Genomic DNA, 23,592 nt, shown 5'->3' with positions numbered 1-23,592 from the left:
TCCTTTCCAATCGTTTCTAATTTATAGAATTCTAGTTTATTTGAGATTGGAACGATGGTGATGGCATGTGGCGTCTTGAGAATGCTGACCGTGCGGCAGAAGATATTCTTGGAACGAGAGTTTACGAAAGTTTAGATGACATTCGAGGTGTTTGTAGTTTGTAGATTCCTTCGTTGAGTCGATTAGCTTTTTATCATATTACGATACTATATAATATAATAATATAATTCTATCGCTCTTCTATCAATCTCGCAATTCTCGCTAGTAGAAAATGCCATTTTCTCCGAATAGGATCGTTCCTTTATTCGCATCGTCATTCTCTTTTCCCAAATAAAATTATTAGAAGTAATAAGTGGAAGAGTTTAGGTATTGTAATTAGCCGAAAAACGAACCTTATCCCATTTATGATCATCGATCATATGATAAAATAGACCGATAAAAATGTATGAAGAAACTTAACTCGAATCAAGCCCAACTACACGTACAATTTCTTAGATATACAGTTAAAAGATCGAAAGTTAAAAGAACTGAAAGAATCATACTTATACACCTTAATTAGAAAAGATCGACCTTTGCTAATTTCTTCTTCAAATTTTCCAATATCGCAGGTTACGCCTGCTCGATTCCAACAATTCCGTCGTTACCACATCCCGTCTATTTATTTCCCCCTACCGGTATTCCATTTCCACTCGCAATTCCCCTATTCCCCGCTTTGTCATCGTTCCGTACTGTACCCCCGCTCTCAATCCCGTTTCCCTCTTTTTCCATCCCTGTCGGTCGAGCCACTGTGTGCTGCAACTCCCCCGCAGTCTCTTCCTACGCGTCCCTGCACGCTCGTGAACGTCAAAATATCGGTCACATCTCTCTTTCGTTTTTCAGCCACACGATTCGAGAATGAACAAGCGATATTTTTATTTCGACAAGTTGGATAATTTTGAAATAAGGGAAACGGTTTTCTTATTTATTTAGTAGTGCGAGCAAAATAGCATTTGCTATATTCCTTTGTTCTCGAAATTTCAAAGATTAGAAAATTTTCAATGCGAAGAAATCGGTCGAATTTTAACAGAGAGTTTAAAAAACGTTTGATCTAATATCGTAGAGCAGTGAATTTTCTCAAACGATGACGAAAACAATGGTGGAAGAGAGAGGAAAGGGAATACTATGCTGTTATTAAAAAAATCTTGGCGTCGTGTATTATTTTCCACCTTCTTCGTCTTTTCGCGGAGACAACGAGAATTTAACGAGATATCATCGAGTATTTCTCTCGGCGTAATAAACGTAAATTTTGAATAATCTTTGTGTGAAATTTTTCAGAAATTTCCGCCTGAAGCCGACAGTTACGCCGCGTTGCGTTTCAGCGGTTGGCAATGTTGAAACTTTTTGCCAGATAACGAAAGGCGACTAATTTATGTTCCCATCGCCGTTTCAGCCCACGTTTAAAGACCTTTGACATTTCTCCCACTTCTCGCACAGCTTAGTTTCATCCTTCCTCGCAACTTTTTTTACGAAGATTGTTATCCAAGTTTTCGAATGTGTATGTGTCCCTCGCGGAAGGGAGGAGAACAAATTCGCTTCGAACGTGCCAACTTGTAATACGGTTTCCACGGAATTTTGTTTAATTTGGCTGCTTCTTACGCGAACCTGGTTGCCTTAAACAAGAAACATCGATGGAACTTTTCCCTTCGTTTAACGTTTCTCTATCTTTTTCTCCTCTCTCGTTATATTTATAAACTTTACTTTCTTTTCTCTCTTCCGACTTACTTTCTCATATTTTTCTTCTTTCCACTTGTTGAATTTACTTTTCATTATTATCCGCGTGTTATTTTACTTGCGTATGATTATTTCAACCTTTTATTTTCCTTTTCTGTTGTTCTTCCCTTCCTTCGTCTTCATTTTTGTCCGCTATAGGGTCGAAAGTTTGAGCGATTCAACGGAGGAAGGTAAAGTCGATGAAATTAATAGGTTTAAGCTCGCTCTGTTTTTCAACGCCATCCTACATTCAGTGTTCTAACGCGTGCGTCACACGTTTACAGACTGCACTCTAAATTCTGATTTCTGAATTCGATATGTTTTTACAAAATGGAAAAATTCAAAGGGCAAAGATAGGTATTTTGAAGCGGATATACGAGGGGGGAAACAGTTTTTCCTATTTATTCCTGTAATATTTATTCCTGTAATATATATTCTTTTTATTTGAGAAATTTGTAATTTATCAATCGTAAGGAAGATGTTGGATGATGTATGTTCTCCATGAAACCAATTGTTCCTAGCGATTTATTTAATACGACGTAGTCGTATCTCGGTTCTTTTACTGCTTTCTTTTTAATTATTCTTCGATTTCAAGGAAGCATTGTGGAAATTTTTGCTGCGCTCTTGAATGTTTCTACGTTTCTACCCTGTATTTCTCTGTCGTACATAGCATATATGAAACGAAGAATTTCGAAAGTATCTAAAGTTAATAACTGTCGAGCTTAACCAGAGAGGGTGATCTAATCGACGGAGAATAATATCGCGATGGCGTTTTCTCGACAAAACGTTGGTGCAATCACGTCATCGGTGGATCGCGTTCGAGCGTGCAACGTAAATATTAACGTAACGCCGTGCCGCGCCACCAACGAATTTGAGATTGCTTGCTTATCGTCGCCTTTGTTCGTTTACCAGGAACACGGATCGATCTTGCCACCGTTTTCGAGGCGTGCGTCGCGTCGGCGTCGATTCCTTCGATTCTTTAATCAAGTTCGTGTCGCATCGCGTCGACGCTCTCCATAAGGTACTAGCCGAGTCAGAGCCGCGTTAGAGTCGCGTTTCACGCTGACGAGCTACCTACATCTCGATTCAATTTCTCTCGATCTTGATCCATGTTGCGCCAAGAGTCGTTACCAAAGGTTCGCCTCTCGTAATTGCTCTATTCGCTCGGAGGAGTAAAATTTTATTTTAGTTAAGGGCAAGAAAAGCTAATACCTGTAACTTGATATCGTGTAGACTTAAGAAGATGAAAAATTAAACATTTTTTACGTTATTTGATAAAAGAAAGGTCTCGTTTCTCCAGATTTCTCAGGATTATTTTTGAGTAATTTCGTTAAAATAGCTTGTCAGACATTTAGGATATCCTTTCATATGAAAAAACAAAGACTTTTGACTTAAGACAGTTTGGCTATAAAAAAGAGTAAAACAAGCGACACTCGCCTCTTTCTTACAACGATTCGAAACTTGAGGCCTTTGCCTTCCTTTTAACACCCCCAACATCCAAACTGGATGACGACACCGTACCACCTCGAAGCTTCCATTTCTGCCTATTATCGATCGAAAAAGCATCGGCTAACCACCGTTCGATTAGCTAATTGCACGACTTGGTTTGAAACCAAGCGATCGAGCTTTCAAGCAGGCAGTGATTGCGGTTGATCTTTTCAGACCGTCATAATGGATCGGTGAGTACAATGGTGGCGGAAAGAGCGGCACAATGAAGTTGCAAAAGCTCATCTAGCCTTCCATTAATCGGCTACGCTGTTCGTTATTAAGCTGGCCAGTTATTGCTGGCTATATTCATCGAAGGATGGCAAATATTTTATTCCTTCGTTCCTTTGGAAGCAACCTGCCTTTCTTCCAAACCGGAAAACGGAGTCAGTTAAGGTTATTATTATATATCATATAGGTTATATTATATTATAAGGTTATTATTATAGTAAGTTAAGCTGATTATAAGGTGAAAACCGAAGGCGATATCGATATCGATTGGTATTGATTTTGATATTATGCGCTTGTTTAGGCTAAATATTTTCTCTGATTTGCCCCGTTTCTCTAAATTGCTAAATTTTTGTTGAAATTATATTATATTACATTTACATATATGTATTTGAAGGAGTTAAAATCGACTTATCAGAAACCTATTTGCTTCTATTAACTCGTTATTTCATGATTATAGAAATTTCTCATTAAAGGACGACAACACTATTGTTTCACTTGTTTCCAATTTTTCAATAATTTGTTAAAAGCAGGACAAGGGTTAGTTTTTTGCGAAGAAACCACATTTACGAGATTACACCTTGAACCATACTGGAATACTCACTGGAATATTCACTGGAATATTCACTGCAAACATCGTTGGTATCGTCTCCATCGGATACACGTACATATGTATATGTCCGATGATTGACTTGGTGAACTTTGTGCTAGCTATTGCCCTGAAGGCTGAAAGCCTTTCCGTTCTCCACCAAGTTTCGTTTCCTCGCAAGTCGTTGATTGATCGATGCCTGAATACACCTTGACTGTCGACGCCTAGTTGCACAGCAATTCGTTAACCGGCTAAAGTCCGATTAATCCTCTATGACACGGTGTCTCTTCCAAGTTACCTAATCGTATGTCTGTATTTTACGTAATGATTTATCTTGTATAAATGTAAACAGGTTAACATCTATCTAAAAAGGATAGTAAAAGATGTTTGACTATTCGGTTTTAAGGATCTTAAGCTTAAGGTTTTAAGGATCTTTACCCAAAGGAAAGAAGAATTCATTTTTATGAAAAATAAAAACACACGAATGCTTGGTAGAACAGATATTTGGAACAAAAATACCGCGATTCGTTAAATAGTAAACGAAATGTGTAGCAAGTATGTATTTCGCATCTTGTTCTTTAATTTTTATCTATTTTTCTATATCTTATGCTTACGTTATTCCGATCTCATTCTTGCAATCGTATCGTCTAAATATTGGATCTTCGAAGGGATTTCCTCTTTGAAGCAAGGACGCAAGGTCAAGTATATATGTATTGCTTCAAGATTGTCGAGTTGCCGAAAAGAACTCGTCGTATTTTGCCATATTCGACATAGAGAAACGAACAACTCCATCTTCTCGCGAAGAGTAATTCAAGTGTGAACGATCAAAGACCTTATATATATAAAGTGAATGAAAACAAACAACTAGAAAGCACGATGAACGTTGGAGATAAGTAAAATATCAAACGATTTCTTAGCAACTGGGCAGAACCATGGTCAACTTGGTTATTGAAACTTGAAACTACCCTCAACCACGCTCAACGACTGAAAGGTACGAAAGTTTGCCCTAGAGGAAACAAAACATCCTTTTGAAATGGACCATCTATCTACATAAACGTATGTAGATCAGAGAGATACCTTTCGGTCCAATTTACATTCTGTTGGGTCGCAACTTTCGTCGAGGCTCGCGTTTCCACGCGCGCGTCCACGATAATATTGACGTAAATCAAGGCGGTAATTTCGAGCCTGTACCTATATTGCACGCTCTCGCATACAGTATGCATGACTTAAGTGCACTGAACAAGGCCGGCCACTTAACAAGGTATTATTAACTACGGAACGTCTGTGGAGAAGTTGGCCGGCATAGGGCCGCACACGGATACTCGGACAAGATTCTCCTCTCTACAACGCTTACTACGGGTATACTTGTCCTTAATAACGGCGTTTGTTTCATTTCGCCAGACCGTGAATTTGCTCACAAGTTTTGGAAAGAATGGTTACCAACATATTACAGTCGTATGAAAATGTACTTTGCAGGCTTGTACATTATTTGAATAAAATATTTAGAAAATGTATACACACATACATATGTACATTCTATATATTTAGTTAGTAACATGTTAGTTGGTTGAAACAAGTAAATGACTTTTCTATGGATTCTTTATTATTTCACCATAGAATGGAACAAAAATTAATTTACTTGCGATTTTTTATTCAAGCCTACGTTTCTTGAAACAATTTGTTGAGTAGTAACTGTTTCTGTTATATCTATACAAAAAATTTGATACAACGCATATCGTTTGATAATCTCACTGTGATCACAACTTTAACCATTAACGTTGTAAAATTAATTAACGAAACATCAGTATCTTGAACATATCAGAAATTCCGATTTTTACTCAACGGTCGTTATTCATTTAGAAGCCAAGAATATTTCGATAATATAAATTAATATTTCAGAAATGATAGCCATAAGTTTATTAAAAAGTTTGGCGTTTCAAGTTCTAATCTTACGAAGGTAAGATTGAACGAAACGTTATAAAGAAGTAGAAAACAGAGAAATTAGGCATTTTGTTGAAATGCTTGGATCTGTAGTTGAGGTAGTTTAGCTTGATATAATAAGCCAGTGGTATGCGATAACACATTGCGGCAACTTTACTGAACGTATACGTATTTGATCTGTGTGAGAGAGGACTGTTTATCGAAATCGCCGCGAATCGCTTGCTATCGTTTCTATACTCCATCGCTACGTACATGCATTGACATACGTTCTTGCATTGACCTAGGTTTTTAGGATTAAAATAAAATGTGTACATTTTTAGAATTATTTGCTTTACAAGTTGATCGTAATAACAATTTGGAAAAATTTGAATGAAATTGGACGATAATTTTTAATAGACCGACCAACCGATTCGATGAATTTGATAGATGGATGATTTTCGACATGTACGATACGTCGTATCATTGACTATAACCGAACATTTTTTTATTTCTGTCCCCGATGTCTATTCTTAAAAAAATACTCTCTACATATTTCTAGATCCTAGATTTCGTTAGATTTAGTGTCGTATTATGGATACGAGTTGCGATCGTTGAAGTATTCAACAAATTTGCACCACAATTTATAATAGTGTAAAACATAATAGGATACAAGTTATCGAACCGCGCAAATCGAACGAGTTTGTCAAATTTCTTCCAGATAGAAGAGAAAGGAGAAAAATTGTAACGATCTGGATGGCGCGTTCGCGATAATTTGTGGATTGTTCCGGACGCGTTTTCCAATGGCGTCGACCTGCAATTCAATTAACCCAATTGACCGGAGATAGCCGGTACGTGGTCCTAACGCTGGACGTTGTGCTCGAATGTCAATATTTGCGAATGGCCAGACAGCAATAGACGACCCTGTGATTGCGTCGTACACGGGTTTCTCCTACGTGTGCCGCTATAATTACGTGTTCACGCGCTACTCCGCCAGAAGTAGCCCCCTCTAGCGACGCGACCACCACACTTCGACCCTCCCTAATTTTCTTCGTGTTCCATGTTTGATTCGTCGTATGAATTCTATGAATCGTTTACGTACGATGCAGTTCGGTAATCGAACAGACGAACGGATCTTTACGATCAAATATCGAAAATTCGATGTTCTTGCCATAGCTGTGAAAAAATTTTACCTCTTTTCACCTCAAATTGCCTGATCGATCCAAATCTATAAAAAAGTAAATAAAAATATAACGAGAACGAAAATAATGTTAAAAGATCACGAACAATATGTAAAAGAGCCGGTTCGAGCAAGTTTAACTTTGTTAATTTCCACTCGTCGACCGATTACATTAATTAAATTTAATGGAAGAATGCCGAGTTTGATGACTACGGAATACATCGAATATTACGCGACAGGTTCGGGCGAATAAATATAGATAAAGAGAGATAACGAGAAAAACGGATATCGGTAGGTGAAAATTGAGCGTTAGTTGATTTCGTGTGCTTTTGATAGAAGAACGACGAGAAAGGTGACTGGAGGAATGAGAAATAAAATTAGTGAAGCGAATTTTTGAGCGAATTTTCGACAGCGTGGCGACACGATTCAGTGTGTTGCTACGCGGCTGATGACTCGTGGCTTAGCAACTGGTCACAATTGTGGTCACACGTGATTTCGGTGGAAACCCGCCACTTGTTCTATTCTTTCGTGAATTTTCTGTTTCCTTTTTGATAAAAAATTCAGCCTTTTCATTTTCACTACGGAAAGATTATTTTACATCTTTCTTTTTCCAACGAAAAATACTCGAAATTATTATTAAATCCGATAGTTGACATCGCGAGAACCTCCGCTAAACGATAACAAAAAAGTAACTTGCATACGTTAGTCCGAGATTTTTTAGATTTGATTCGTCCTGTTTCGCTTGCGCTTCGGCTAACAAACTCAGCCAGCGTGTGCAGGAAAAACTAAAACGTAGAGGTAAAAAGAAAATAACGGAAAAAACAGGTAGGTGCGCGATGAGCGTGCTGGAAATTCTGCGTAACCTAAGCCATGGTCGTTCTCTTCCCATTTAATTAACGAAAATTTCGCGGCTTCCTTTTCTCTCGATTCGGTACACATATCCACGACCACGTTATGTTGGACTATACGCGACAAACGAAAATCGTACACACTCGATATTGACTTTAATAAGCCTCATTGACATTCGCTGCTCGTATTCTCCAATCCTCGCTATTCCTCTGTTCATTCGTTTCCGATGATTCGTGGCCGCTGACCACGTGTCCCATAGTCATGAAGCTACGACGGAGTGAGTGTGTACAACGAGGGCGATATCTTCTTTTTTCTTTTCCTTTTTTTTTAAATCTATTGTACAATTAAACGTTATAGTTACGGAAAAATTGTTTACGTATGTCCTTAGCTTTAAGTTACGATAAATGGTTGGTATCCTGACGGAATAAGCAACGGAATATATAAATTCTCCCCTTTTATATCGTACAGAGCAACCCATAGCGAGATAATTGTGCATTCAAATGTCGATGTGAGCCTGTATTTAGTCTAATTTAATAATTAGCACGAGGTTACCATTAATTTAAAGTATTGTGATTAGCGTCGCGGTATTATATCGTACGTACCAATAACTTGAACAATTTTCTTGTTATCCGGTCGAAACAAACATAATAAAAATTTGCAAATTTCAAGACACCGATATTTCCGATATCCTACACGATATTTCCAGCCATATTCGGAGATTCTGTTATCGGGCTGGTTGGATTTTCATGGAGCCGTGACGCGCGAACAAATTTCCTAGATTGGCCGGTAAAGCCCTGCGAGGGTTAATCGAATCGTGGCCGCCATTACGCTTCGTTATCCAGTGGTGGGCATCATAATGCACGCGGCTACGAGCGGAAAAATCACGCGGCGACTTGGTTGACGACACGACGTTAAACCAACCTCGATAAACCGAGTAAAGGGAACACGAGCTATTGCGTCACGACCATTGCCAACCCTTGCTCGCAGGGGTGGAACGGATTAACAGTGGACAGGCGAAACTGGCAGCCGAAAGTAACAAGTACGGATCATCGGTCAAAAGTGCATGACGGAATCAAGCTGAATTTTATCGGTGCAACGTGACTCTGTTGGAATAACCTTCTTCAACGAGATACGCGAATAGTTGTGACGCGGTATTTTCGACTGGGAAATTGGCGATTAGACGCCAGTTTCGAAATTACGTATAAATCGCTAATTATAAATGCAAGTTAGAGGACGAAGATACATTGAATTAAAGTAAACGTAAGTTGAATTGAGAGAGTCATTTTGAAGATACGCGTACGTGGAATGATTTGAATTAGGAGATAATAAATGTTAAAGAAAGATTGAAATTAGACGATAACGAGATTCGAATATTTCGTATTAGAGAACGTAATTGATATTCTTGATCGCTCGTTCTTCTTCGATTTCATCGGCGTCACATCTCCATCAGATTTCATAGTAAGATAAATTGCATTTATCGAGAAGGATTTCCAAAATCCTCGATGGAAGCATGTACATACATGTATAGCGTAAACTTTGTAAAATTATTTTCCTTTAATTGTATTTAGAAAGTAGTGAATTTGGTCACATTACACGATTACTATAATATACAATTAGAACGAGGAAAGCTGATTTATCGTAGAAAGAAAGAGGAGAAACACGTTAAACATGGAAGTACGATGTTCATCGATCTAAATTGGACGACACGGTTCGCGTTTCGGTTAGTTGATCTTAAACCGCGAGCTTGTAATCACCGGATATTGGTAGAGAGGGGGAGAGGGTGAATCGGGGAAACGTAAAACGGACGAAGCAGCCAGGCTTCGCAAATGTTTCCAGGCTTCGATCAAATGACGTAATTGAACGGAAATAACGCGTACCACCAGCCAAATCTCCCATCTGTTTGCAATGCGCCGCCGTTTTGTCATTAGGCTAATTATCGACGCTGCTCGAACGTTCGACGAATCTGTCGAAGACATGGACATCGATTCGAAATTATGTAACCGATGCAACATAATTATATGGGAATTGTATCTCTGTTTTTATTTTGTACTTCCAAAATTGAAAATACAAGCTCGAGATTAATGCAAACGGTTCTACTGTTTTTGTGAAAGCCAGCCGTATGTCTTGTCCCGAGCCGATCTCCATCTTTATCCTTTATCCTTTATCCTTTACCTTAACCCTGGCCCTGCAATCCATCAAAATAAGAATTGCCAAGCTCCGTCACTATATCTTTATTTGTATTATAATATTTTTGTAAAATAATCCAACGACTGGCTAAAATAAAAAATGATAAATATATATAACACAATCGATCCTCGCGATTTTACTTTCCTAATGTTTCACCGATACAACTATCTTTTTCTCGTAATTTCGCTGTGCAACTTTAGTCCGAATCATCGAGTCGGAGCAAGTTACACGATTAGCGCGGAATCCGCGGGTAGCCACAAGTTTCTCGATTGTTCGACAGGAATCGAATTGTTGGGTATCTCTCGAAGGGATTTTAAGTGAATCAGGACGCGGTGCACGCGAAAAGGGTAAACGAGAAATTGCAACACGACACGACCAAGGAGGTCTTCTCCCAGTCACGGTATCCATTGTTTCCAGTACAAAAGGGGCCAACGCAATGAACGGGTCGACGGTAAGAGACGCTCGTCGAGAATCGAGAAGTCCATTGTTCCATCTTGGGGACGTGAAGAGACGTGGCCTCTCAAAAATTTCACCCCTCGAAGCCACTTGGCCATCTCGAGTGACTAAAGCTCACGAAATATTTCCACGCCTCGAGTTTTTCATGCTTTCGCAATGCCGAGAAAACGTATCGTTAAAAAATTTGTTTCTCTTTTGCTCTTTTTTTTCGTCTAAATCATGCTGTGAAACGATTTTTTTACGCATTTACGCCATTTATATTTTATCGGAATGTTTCAGATTCAAATTCGATGCCCCTGTGATGAGTCACAAGTCGACGAACGTATACGTGTACATATAATGAATAATTACGATTTCGAAAATATTCAAGATGCACGAAGCATCTATTTATCAGTATCATTTTTTAAGCCAATTTGTAGTTTCGTTTTTAAGTAATTCGTATCACGTAAAAAATATCCGTTGCGTACAATGATGAGACAATGTTGTATACGTATGTAACGATAACGATTCGATCCATCGTATCGTCCCTGATTTTACGATCTACAGGTCTTGATCCAGATTATATGCGGAAGTTGTCGTGCCGCCATCGGCATGGCAAACTTTTCAGGAGGACTTCCACGCGACGTAGCAAGTGTGTTGGCGATTTCTGTTGCTGTTCCTTGAAGTTAATACGAATTTTTTATCCTAACTCTTTTCTCTCGTTGGATATCCAAAATGGATTTTGAAGAATCCTTTGAAAGGAACTCGGTAGAGCGTTATCATCGTGAAACATTTTGGAAGATAAATCGTGTCGTTTCGAAACTTGTACATATAGTCTCTTTGGCTTTATTCGTACCACGAATTTACGTAAAATTTGATTATATTATTTTGTTGCATAAAATATAACGATTGTTATATTATAATGTATTATCCCCCCATTCTAATCGCAGTCCGTTGGGATGGCGTTGAATCGGCTCTAGGGCGCCTGACCGCCACCCCCCTCCATCGCGTTATCCTGCAAGGGTGAGAGTTTCTCTTTTTCTCTCCTTCTGTCCGCTCCTTTGCGAGCCTCGTATTTCTGCGGCCCGCTCAGCATCGCTTCTACGATCGCCGAGGGGGCCAATCTCTCTCCTATGACGTGACATAGAGTGTAGCGGGACAGGTCCCACGCCGGGCAAAATTCTAGCGTGTGCTGCACCGTGTCCCTGCCCTCCTCGCAGTGGTTGCAGATGTCCGTCGTCTCCCGTCCGATTTTTATCAGGCGCTCGCTGCACACACCGTGTCCCGTAAGCACCTGGGTCATCCTGTAGGTGAGCGGGAGGCCGCGGCGGCTTCTCCATGTCTCCCCATTTGGGAGGACCGCCTCCAAGCCTCGATGTTCGCCTCCCTTATTGATCAGCTGGGATCGCCACTGGTCCCACGCGTCCTTCTCGGGGGTTCCTAGGTCGTTTCCCTTGTTCGGTTGAATCCTCTCCCGGGTCCCACACTTTCATATGGGTATATCTCCTCTTGAGCACCAATGCCCGAAGCTCCCACGGGGAAGACGCGGCCAAAACGATCGTCGACGCGCATAGGGGACACCGTTCGGTATCCCCTAACGATTCTGATCGCGGTTACTCTGTGCAACCTCCTGAGAAGCAGGATGCTGCGACGACTCGCCAACAGATCGTCCACCCATACCGGGGCCCCGTACATCATTCGGGACCGAACGCCCTCGTATAGTTGGCGCATCGCGACTCTCGCCGCGCCGATATTCGGCAGCAGGCACACAAGGCGTTGGCAGCCACCGACACCTTCAGAATCAGGAAGTCGAAGTGCGGCTCGAACGTCCACTAGCTGTCGATGACGAGACCCACGTGTTTCATCCGCGATCCCACGCCGATGGTTTCGCCTGCCATGCTTATGCTCAAATGGGACGGAGGAGTCCCTCGCCTGCTCTAGTCGTAGAACTAAATGGCTTCCAACTTTGCAACGGAGACCCTCAGGCTTAGTCCGCGCACAACACGAATCGCGCAGGCCGTTGCGATTTCGCCGATGCGCAACGTTTCGTGCCACCCGCGACCCCCGACCAAAACCAGAGTGTCGTCTGCGTAGCACCCGGAGGCAGCAGACAACGCAGTACCTCGTCGTACGCGATGATTCACAGGATAGGTCCCAACACCGAGCTCTGCGGAACGTCGCGCTCGACGCGCTGCCTTTCCTGCCCCTCCCTGCTGGCGTAGCATACCCACCTGTCGTCGAGGTAGACGCGGATCAGTCGAACGAGGTAGCTGAGAACCTCGTAGTGTTCCAGGGCTTCCACTATCCTGTCCCACGGCATGGAGTTGAATGCGTTGACGATGTCCAGAGACACCGTCGAGCGTCCCTTCCGGAGGCCGTACTGGCTTTCGCGCCAACGCGGCACCCGCCCCAACATGTTTTGCTCCATACGGGCGGCAACCATTCTCTAGAGGAGCTTGCCGACCTCGTCCAGCAGGCATATCGACCGGTACGCCGACGACGAAGTCGCTGGTCGGCCCTCTTTACGCAGCAAGACCAGCCTCGCCGTCTGCCATGCCCGGAGGTAGACTCCCTCTCTCAGATATCTCGTGTAGAGGCGCCGAAGTTTGGGAGCCATGACCCCCATCACGTCCTCCCTGATCCGGCCCGGGATTCCGTCCGGGCCCTGCGCCACGTCGCGGGAGGCCACTCTCTGTGGTGGCCTCCCACAGCTCCTCCTCTGTGACTTCCCAGTCGTCTGTCCACTCCACCGTCCAGGTTGTTTTCTGCGACTGTTCTGCCGCACAGTCTTCTTGCGGGGGGAGGAGTGTCCCGATGATCTGCAGCAGCAGCCCCGGTCCCATCTTCGTCGTTGCCAGAGGGCCTTTCGCGTGAGTTCGCAAAGTTTTCGTGTCACCATCCTGTATGGCCTTCCCCATGGGTCGGACTCGACTGCTTCGTTCAGTTCAGACCAGGCACTGTCCTTCGCGATCTCGATCTCCTTTTTTAGCGAGCGCCGTAGCACGCGGTACGCTTGGTAGCGCAGAGAGACCTCTTCCTCGCCAGCGGCGGGCCCTCAGGTACCGTCCTCGAGCCCCGACACATTTCGCCCTCAGCTCCGCGATGTCGGGAGTCCACCAATACACGGCTCTGCTTCACCCGGTGTCCAGCGTAGTTCGCGACATGGACGTGTCACATATTGTCGTCATGACTCGGCGGAAGTTCTCAGCCTCCTCTTCCACGCTTGTTTCCCTCGGCGTCGTCGAGACCTGCCAGTTCCAGGCAGCCACTATTGCGATCTCTCGAAGCAGATCGTCGTCCTTTTCCTTGATCTTCGACCTTGGTGGTGGACGCGCGCGTCCTCTTCTCGGCGGGCCGCGACCATCACCACCTCCATGAATATGTAGAGGTCCAAGAGTGTCTTGACCCCCTCGGCCACTCTCCAGCCTGAAATCTGCCTGAATGCATCGGGGGAGGCCCGTGTGATGTCAACGACGGAGCTCCCTCTCCACGCAACGCAGGTGCTGGCCGAGCCCCTGTTCACCAACATGGGTCAGAGTTCCCCGGCCCATTCTGACAGCGCACGGCCACGCGCGTTGGACCTGCGGTTTCCCCACTCCGAGGAGTGTGCGTTGAAGTCTCCCAGGACGGGCACCTGTCGAGGAAGGCGCCGCCGGACGCAGTCACCAACCCCGTTCAGGAACTCTTCGAACGCTGTCCATCCACTGATACGCGCCGCCCACCACCATCATTCATGCCCACTCAACCGCGACGTATACGTTGCCGCGCTCCAGCAGGGCTCCATGAGCGAACGCCCTTGGCGTTGATATCCAAGTGACAGTCCGTGATTTCGTCCGTATCTCCGACTCAGTCCGGAGCATCCAGAACTCTGTATGGTTCGGCCACCACCATTAGGGCGACTGTGCTGTGCCGAATGGTTTGGTAGAGCAGATCTTGCCTCGTCTTGATCGTCCCAAGTTGGTCTGAAGGATGCGCATTTTCTCAATCACCTAAGGTTATTGCATCCATGACTTCCTCCATGCCAGCCTCCTTGCTTGCGGGTTTAGGGTCGGGGGTCCCTGCGGCGGGGAGCCTCTCGATGGGGGGGGGGGGGTGCAGGCTGGTCCCCCCATCCTGACCGTCGGGATAAGTTTCCGGGCATATTGTACCTCGAGGCCCCCGCTTACGTGAGTTCCATCTGGAACTGCTGAGCTCGATTAGCAGATCGCCGGCCAGTAGTGACATGGCCGTACATCCTGACGATAATCCCACTAATGACTAAGAATGGTACCACAGGGGTCGAGTGAAAGCCCGGAGGGAGTAGCGACCCTTCTGCTCGTCCAATTTATGGGTTTGGACTCGTGGTGGTAGTGGTTGATGGCTAAGATGCTGGCAAGAGGGCCGATTTAAGGTGTATTGACTCCACCGAATGGCCTTCGGCGGGTGAGCAGCGTCCCACCTGCTCCGGAACCATCCTGGAGAGACGGGAGGGTTTAGAATATACCCCGCTCGACCTGAGACGAGCGACAGCCCCTGCCAGGCTTAGCTAATCCAGGTAGCAAGGTACTGAGGGCCTTGTGTGCTGGGTGGGCGTAACCCGACCCCTATGGCCCTAGGAGTGCCCGGGTACTGTATGGAAATTCTATCCGAGAAAAGCACCCGTTACCAAAGAAGATACTATTATACTACTTGGTCCTCCCATCCTGTCTACCGATGGTGCTCCTCGCTAAGCAGACATTTCGGTTTTGCGGCAGTGCATCCTTTGGCTTGGTGTCCCGAGTCGCCGCATCTGTAGCATAGGTGCCCTCTGTCCTTGGAGGTTCATGTCTTGCTTATATGCCCAATTTCCAGACACCTGTAGCATTGCAAAGGTTTTCGCTCGATGACCCAAGACCGTTTCGTGCGAGGCGGATCTCTCCCAGTTGGACGTCCTCCGTCTTGCAGCCACTCTCCTTCGCCAGGGTGTTCCTGATTTCCTCCTTGGTGGCCGAAATATCTATTCTGGTCATCCTTGCTTCCGCGGCTCGGAAGGGTGTCGCTACGCGGACCTTGCTCGGACCTTCTCCATCTTCTGGTCCTCGGAGACCTCCAGAGCGACGCCTCCGGTCACAGTTTTACGCATCCTTACCGCGTCGATGCCGACCTCGGCCAGAGAGACGCTGTCCTTGGCCGCGGTCAACACTTTCGCGTAGGATTGGCCCGATCTATCCTTCAGCGTGATCGTTACCGCCGATGTTCGCGGTATATGTGAGAGGGGCAGCTTGTCTCCCCCTCTTCGCACGTTCTCCAATCCTCTCTCTGGGGCTTCCCTCGGGCTCTTCGCCTCTGTTCCGGGAGTAGCCACTTGTCCTCCCTTGGTCGCTGGAATGTTTGGAACTCCAGGCTCCACCCTTCTCGTGGTCTCATCGGGGACGACCTCCTTTTCTCATCTTCTTTCGATATTTTGGAGGCGTTCCCCCATCAGCTGGGTCAGCGAGGGGCTTAGCTCCTTCTTGCGTTCCATCTTGCGTTCGATCACGGCGAGACGCGCTGTCTCGCTGCTCTTCTCTGCCGTGGAGCGCGAAGTCAGCGCTTTCAGAGCACTTCGTTCTCAGCCTCTAATGCCGCTATGCGTCCTTCCATTATCGCGAAGGCGCCAGGGGCGGGGACCATCCTTCTCACCATCCCTGTTGCGCCAGCGGCGCAATGGACCTCGCCGCTTCTCTCAGCATCTTCACGTGTGTGCCCTTGAAGTTGCGGGATGTCTCGGCAACCTTGGTCACCTCAGAAGCCCGACGGAGCAATTCCGCTCCTATGTCCGCCGTAGTAGATGTCCTCATCTCTTCGGCCAGTTCCGTGGGGAGCTCGGAAGATCTGCCGGCCTTCCTTTTCTTCGCGCGGGGCGCTTCGACGGCGGGGGTCTTCTCTTCCTCCATCGTTTCCTCAGTCCATAGGCTCCTCGCGTTCAGTGAGGAGCAAAAGAACCACTTCTTAAAAAGGACCGCCTTCCTCATATTTCTGGTGCTGACGTGTGTAGGCTCAATAGTCAACTCCGCTTCAGCCCCTCCTCTCATGCTTTTGTCCGCCTCTTTATCCTCCCCCACAGTTGTGTCCTTTTTCCCCATTGGGCGCGCAAAATGACCTCTTGTATCCACACTTGTCACTACCACCAGTCACTACCACTTTCAAATGGCCCGCGCGACGCGCTTTCGGCACGCGTGCCAATATGGATGTAGTTTCCCGGGTAGCTCGTGCAGCAGCACTGTTGTCACTCATTCCAATATGGCTTCCTCACCGCCATAACATCACACGCGGTTGTATTTCGCCTGTCATGTCTTTCCAGACCGAATTCCGCTAGTTCTTATACCCACTTTTTTCCACAGGCACTAGCCCTTCACTCGAATTAACTTCCTTGTCCGAATTCTCCAGTTTTCCCGGAGATTTCCATTACGCTCACAGCTCCATCCTCTCTACGACTGCTCCACCATTTACCTTTGATCTCTGAACCTATCGGTATCTGATCTGGATTCGCCTCAACGCGTATAGATTGTTTCGTTTCACTCGACAAACAAAATATGTAGAAGAAAATTTCTGTTTAAACTCTGTTACTTAACCCCCTATCGCTATCCAGCAACGACAAACGATTGAACCTAAGCACAGACGATGAGTGTCGTGATGGCGAATGAATTAATAAATTACCCCCGTTTTACGTAATACGCAGAACGTTCTAGTGGCCATTCTAGCGGGATTAAGTGATACGAACCGGGCATTGATCAGACGCGACGGCCAATCATTTCCGATGAGACCGTAATCGCATTACAGAATGCACGGAGAGAGGAGAGAGAACAGAGGACAGAGAAGAGAGAAGAGTTGGGAACAAACGGAAGCACTCTGTGAACGCTGAATGGGAAAATGCATTCCCCGTTGCAGAAACTCACGCAATGTAATCGACGATTTCTTTCTGTATCGCGGTTCCAGTTTAAAGCTCCTCGTCCATTATTAGCCGTAAAGAGATCTCAGCTGAATGGCACCAATTCGAATCCAAAGAAGGGGAATTGCACGTTGTTGATAACACGTGCAAGAAATGTGGCAGATTCTCCTTTTTTTTAGTCTCCAGGGTCAGTAGAATTTTCTTCTAACTCGTTTGCAAATTGCTCTTTCGATCCTTACGCGTATTGAATTAACGTACGTAGAACCTTGAATAAAAACTCATGTAATTTTGCTTCTTTTTTTCTCTCTTTCTTTTTGCAGAATTCTTTTTCAGGGCATTTTTCATTTTGAAGCGTGTTTTTAATGAAATGCGAACGTTCGTGTGGAAGATTATGGATAGAATGCGAGAAAAGTAGTTTGGCATAGTTTGGTGTGGTTGAGTTGCGAGTAGGAGGGCAAAAATCTTGTTTCCTTTTCTATATAAGTCACTCGGAATAAATTACAAATATATCGATAAATTACTAGAGAAATAGGAGGAAGCATTTGAGAAGCAGTAGTTTTACAAATTTACGTTGAAGCGTGATTGGTTTGTACGATCTCTTGTGATAAATAAGCGAGTGAATGATTTCATTTCTCGAGAAGTTGAATACAATCACGTTCCTGTGAATATTTTGAAAATTCCCATGAAAATGAAAGCTGGTCTATATACTGTTACTCAAGCAATATTCTCTAACTACATATCCAATATTACTCTCATACACCTCTAACAGATATATTTTACAAGTATTTCGTGAAATTGTAATCATTGTTTACTCGATCATATACTTTTCACCAATTTCTTCTTTTTATCAAAAATTAGAAACGCGAATTATTATCTTTGAACAGTATGTAAATTTTCGATTCCCGATTCTTGCTCAGCCATGACCATCTAAATGAGAAACGGGAAACAGCAAATCTGTGAATCGTAAAGGGACTTATCGAAGAAGGCTTTCATTAGAATCGAATCCCTGAAACGTGACAGGATAATCCCGTGGCGCGGCGATCGGGCGGAACTGCCGGTGTTTGATTTTTTTCTACAATCAGGCATCTGGAAGAAGGTTAAGAGATCTGATTAAATCGAATTCAATTCTACACCGGAATTTCTACGTAATATTTTATCGAAATAAAACAATTTGTTCGAACAATTATTCTATTAAATTCGTCTTCTAATCTTTCGTTTTACAGATTCTAGTTCTTAATTCGTCTAATTGAAATGTAAATTATATTGTAGTATCGCGAGGAGAAAGGATTTACCTCATGTCGAAAACGTGCAACATAAGCAGGCAGTTGTAGTTCCCACGAGTGCTTGTCTCAAGGACACCGTCGTAATGAACAAAATTTCGTTAGATGAATCGGTTGCGGCGAACATAACCGCAGTAACGTCGGGTGGAAACGACACGGACGGTTGCGATGAAGTTTTTTGTAGGATGCACCGAGTATCGTGCGAATTGTAGAGTTGCACAAACAAATTCTGTCGTGAGTTCTAAGAAGCGAACCAAAAGCGAAAATGAGGCGGCTGCAAGAGAATTTAAGGTAGTGCGAAGACGAGCTATCAATCCGACCTCTTGTCGGCGAAGGACATTCAACAAGAGACGCCGGAAGGCGACGATATATAAGACGGGGGATCTGGTGGCGATCGAGAGGACGCGGTCCTGAGTGGTCAAATTAGAGTTAGATTGTTACATTTAATTCCATATTAAACAATCATCGTTTTCAGTCTCATTAATATCTGTATAACTAACTTATTGTAAATAAATAACAAATTATAAATAGTATCAGGAAGAATTTATACCTAATATTTCCCCGATACTACAATATTGTAGCTTTAGAATACGAATCTAAATTCAGAATTCTATTAAAATTGTTTATAAATTGTTTCTAATTTACTTCTATTTTACTAATTGTACTTGCTGTTACCACATTCTTCTTCCTTGTTTTTTAAGTCATATCAAATCCAAATTGTCGAATTTCAAAAGCTTTTGAAAAGCTTTTTAGTTTCAAAGAGAAAATTATTATATTTTTATATAATATATTTTACTATATTGTTGTTGTTGTCGTTACGTTATTAATATTATATTATTAGTAGCGTGTTTGTTAAATAATTATTATTATAAATATTTCAATTTCGCCGTAACAATTAGAGGGTAATTCTCACGAACAAATGAACAAATAGTTAAAGTTACGTGGCAATTGTTAATTTGCTCCGAAGATGAAGCAAAAGAATAAAAGAGATACGAAAGAATAACCGTGGAACGAAGTCAAACGACGTTAATTAAATCTGGCAACTCTCGATCGATAGTCTTTGATGATCAGACGCGATAAATCGTCTGCCATTGTACAACCTCGAGTTGCTTCGTGACTGTCCTGCCGTCAAGTCATCACGGGACAATGATTTTCTATTCTGGCCAACCACTTCCACCAAGTCGAAGGACGTTGGAGTGCTACTTCCGTAGGCAGTTTCTTAAAAAGGGTAACTAATTGGTTATAAAATGGCCTCCCACGACGCGACGCGACGCCACGCGGCCTTGCAAAGTCGCGTGCTAAGCACCCTCGATCCTCAACTTGCTTCAACTCGCACTGTCGTTCGCACGATACACTCCGACAGACTTTTCGTGTTAAAGACGCTTGAAAGCTCGAACCTTTAGAAGCGACACTGCCCCATGTGACGGCACACTTTCCACACTAAATTTCTAGGCAACTTGGTCGTTGAAAAATCTTTCAACGCATCTTCGTTTCGCTTAGATCGCGATTGATGATGAAATTACAATAAAACTGGTCGATCGATTTTCTTCTCAAATTACTCGGAAAGCTTCGTTCGCCATTCCGTATACCAAAGAAGGAAAAGATTTCTTGGAACGACCCCGAGGGACGAATTAATTTCAGTCTATCGGCAGCTGCCAATGCTTCCATACAAAAGTATCGTTTTCGGAGAGATTGTTTATGAAACGGTAATTATCTTACTGGTAATTGAAATTACTGGTGTGTAGTAAGCGAGTGTAATAGAATTTTTCATAAACAATTAGTGACTGAGAATATTCAAATGGAAATTTGTAGGAATTTAAGCATATAATGTAGGAATTGGATTAATCGAAACACATTTACCAAATGATTAATACAAGTAAAAATCTTGTCAAAACGTAAAACTATACCGCATTTATTATTCATAGCTATTTGATAAATTATCCAGGTAATTAAAATCAAATTGCTAGTGAATTGACATCGAGATACTTGTAACAATGATTCGTTCAAATACGTTTAATAGATAATTGTTAAAGCAAAGCAACACAAGTTTCTATATGTAACATAATACATAAGTGTAAGTTAATGAAAAGAATTATTCAAGATGACGATATGAAGATTCCTATAAACTGATACGTATCTCTAATCACGCCATATATGTATACTCGATGACAGAAATAATAAAATGGAAACTTGACTATCTGCGAGTATTATTAAGTATTATTGAATTTTCCAGAATGTTTTATTGGTTTTAAGTTTAATTTTAGGTAACGTTGCATTATAATTTAATAATTTTAGGTTACGTTGGATCATGATTCTAGAATTTTCAATCGATGTTATGAATATTTGTATGTAGGACGTGTAGATTGTGTAGTGTAAGGTAGCGGAGGATGTTAATAACTGTTTGGTTATGGTTATTAATAGAGGCGTAGGTAATTTCAATAGCAGTTCTAATATACCTATCGGGTAATTGAATACCACGTAACTTAGTAATTATCTTATTATTAGTTCATTATAGCGTGGGTACTTATTAATAATAAATAAGACGAACTACAAGTACAAGTTTGCATTTGATTCTTTTCCTCGAAAAATGGAGTATTTTCTACGAGGGATCAAATTTATGAATATTTGTAACTACCAACTAACTAGTACTACTTACATCTGCTCAAGCTGCATAAATTGCATAAATATTCTCCAACTTCCAATTAATCAGCTTAATTAACGTATTTATCCAAAGGATATTTTTCGATAATTATAAATTACGTATTTTTTATTCCAACTTTAAAGATTGGTTTAGGTTCTAGAATCGATTAAAAATTTCTATCGTTATCCGCCAAAAAATTATAATAAAACTATTAAATGATAAAAATGAACAATAATTCATGAATATCACATAATCCTTAAATCTTAAAAATTCATTTCGTCGTTGAAGTTGTTTTATAATTCCCTTTAGCATCTATCGGAAAATTATTCAAGGTACGAAATAAAAAGGATTTACAAAAGATTGTGAAAATCTCTCCCTAATAAATCTATCACCCACAGAATATTTTTTAGATAATAATTTCAAGAGGAGCAAACTTCCTGTATCGTATAATTCTTACTCAAACTTCAAAATTAATTTACTTTTTAAAAATCCGATCTAAGATTCCTCTTAGCGCCTAGGAAAGAATGATCCAAGCCAGCATATAAACCACACAAAAGCCGCCATGTATATTTCCACTTCTGTAAGATCAGAAAGAAGTTCTATGACGCACGGTATGGTGCGTGGTAGGCGTCGTTTTTCGTAATTTTGAATTCACGTAATTCCCGTGGCTTCAGCCCGCGTAGCAGCGTCCTTACAATACACACGGGGAGACATTAGAGTTTATTCGTATACAACGGAAACAGCTTGACCGACATGAAATTACCCGCGGATGTGTTTCCTACCGCATGTTCTTCAAGTGAGCTCCCGTTTTGCCCCGAAATGTCATGGTTCACGTTGATTCAACGCTCTTTCGAATAGATGCCAGCTGCCAGCTTTTTATTTGCATCTGTGCTTCCTTCTTTCTTTCTCGTTGTCTTTTGATTTCTTTGGATCTAATCGTCTAGATTATACATACGTTTATTGTCTTTCTTGTCGTCTTTCTCTACGCTTTTCTGTTCGCCCTTTCCTTTTTCAGTTCTTTTCAATTTTCACTTTTCACTTGTTTGACGGTTACCTAATTTACAGTTATTTTCCTTCTCCCTTTTATGCACTGTTTGTCGTTGGTGTTTCTTCTTTTCGTGGGTTCCTAGTCCGTTGTTACTCTAATTTCTTTTATCTCTCGCTTTTACCTTTCTTGGTTGCTTTCGTCATTCGTCATTCTCCCCATATATCTAATTTTTAATAGCGTTTTGAAACTTTCAGTTTTTCTTTCATTCATTTCATCTTCAGAAAATTTCGCGACTTGCGTTTATTTTTCCGTTTCTTCAAGAAATTATGTCTTCTTTATGTTATTTATGTAAGATATTTCTAAACGGAGAACGATCGATGTTTCTTCGACGAAGAAACACGAAGAGTAAAGGCAAGGTGACACCATAACTCGCCGATGATTGTGCTTTACCGCTGCCACATTCATCTTCCGGATGCGTTGCTTTGTTTCCACTCTCGACAGCACCAATTCTGCTTATTGAGAATTCATGGCTTGCCATCGTGTCCTGACCAAATTTCTCTCCCCACATACCACGAAACCGTTCTATCGAAATAGGAGGTACAATAAACTCGAAGAAACGAGAATAACCCAGGCAGTCGTGTTTTCGAAAGCTTGAATAATGGTGCTCGTAAATTTTCCTGTAGTTTTATCACAAGAAATACCAGAGAGGTTGAAATGACCAATTGGCAATTTTTCATAAAAATTGTATAGATTTGAAGTGGTGGTGCATTTTCAGATATTGAACGATTCTTTGTAATATACGGATAAAAGTTTGTCTTTCTTCTCGCGTTAGATATTTTTTCATTTCAATATCCGCGATGGTGGCTTTCTAATTTAATAACTGGTAATTGGTCGCGTCAAACAGGCTGTGTTTGTGTTTACAGTATACGAGTACAATACCGCGTTTCCTACGCTATATTTCGCAATGTTACAATGGATGGTCCATATTATAATGGATTTTGTATTATGTTTTATTTGAATCATAATCGATTGTGTATTGAACTATCCAAATTCATTTCTGCGTTACACGGTGCTCCATCTAGCATTTTATTCTATTCGTTTTTTTCACTCGTACATTCATTCTTTTCTGTGTTATACCATTTTTCATGTTATGTTCCATTTTATATTTACATTCC

The 23,592-nt window shown here is 42.4% G+C and overlaps 1 protein-coding gene across 6 annotated transcripts in view; it reads right to left on the bottom strand.

The window, feature by feature from the left end:
* Positions 1–23,592, bottom strand: part of LOC100644660 (octopamine receptor Oamb) — a 116,385-nt gene that overhangs the window by 43,914 nt on the left and 48,879 nt on the right. Inside the window, exon 1 of one of the 6 annotated variants that reach the window (XM_048412919.1) lies at positions 17,516–17,791. The exons of the other annotated variants lie outside the window; for them this stretch is intronic. The gene's annotated coding sequence lies outside the window, so the exon portion shown is untranslated. Of the gene's footprint in view, positions 1–17,515; positions 17,792–23,592 lie in introns of those variants that run through there. 6 annotated transcript variants of the gene reach the window in all.

Source organism: Bombus terrestris, chromosome 15 (genome assembly GCF_910591885.1).
Source record: "Bombus terrestris chromosome 15, iyBomTerr1.2, whole genome shotgun sequence".
Taxonomy (NCBI): domain Eukaryota; kingdom Metazoa; phylum Arthropoda; class Insecta; order Hymenoptera; family Apidae; genus Bombus; species Bombus terrestris.
This window is presented reverse-complemented; position numbering and strand designations above follow the sequence as displayed.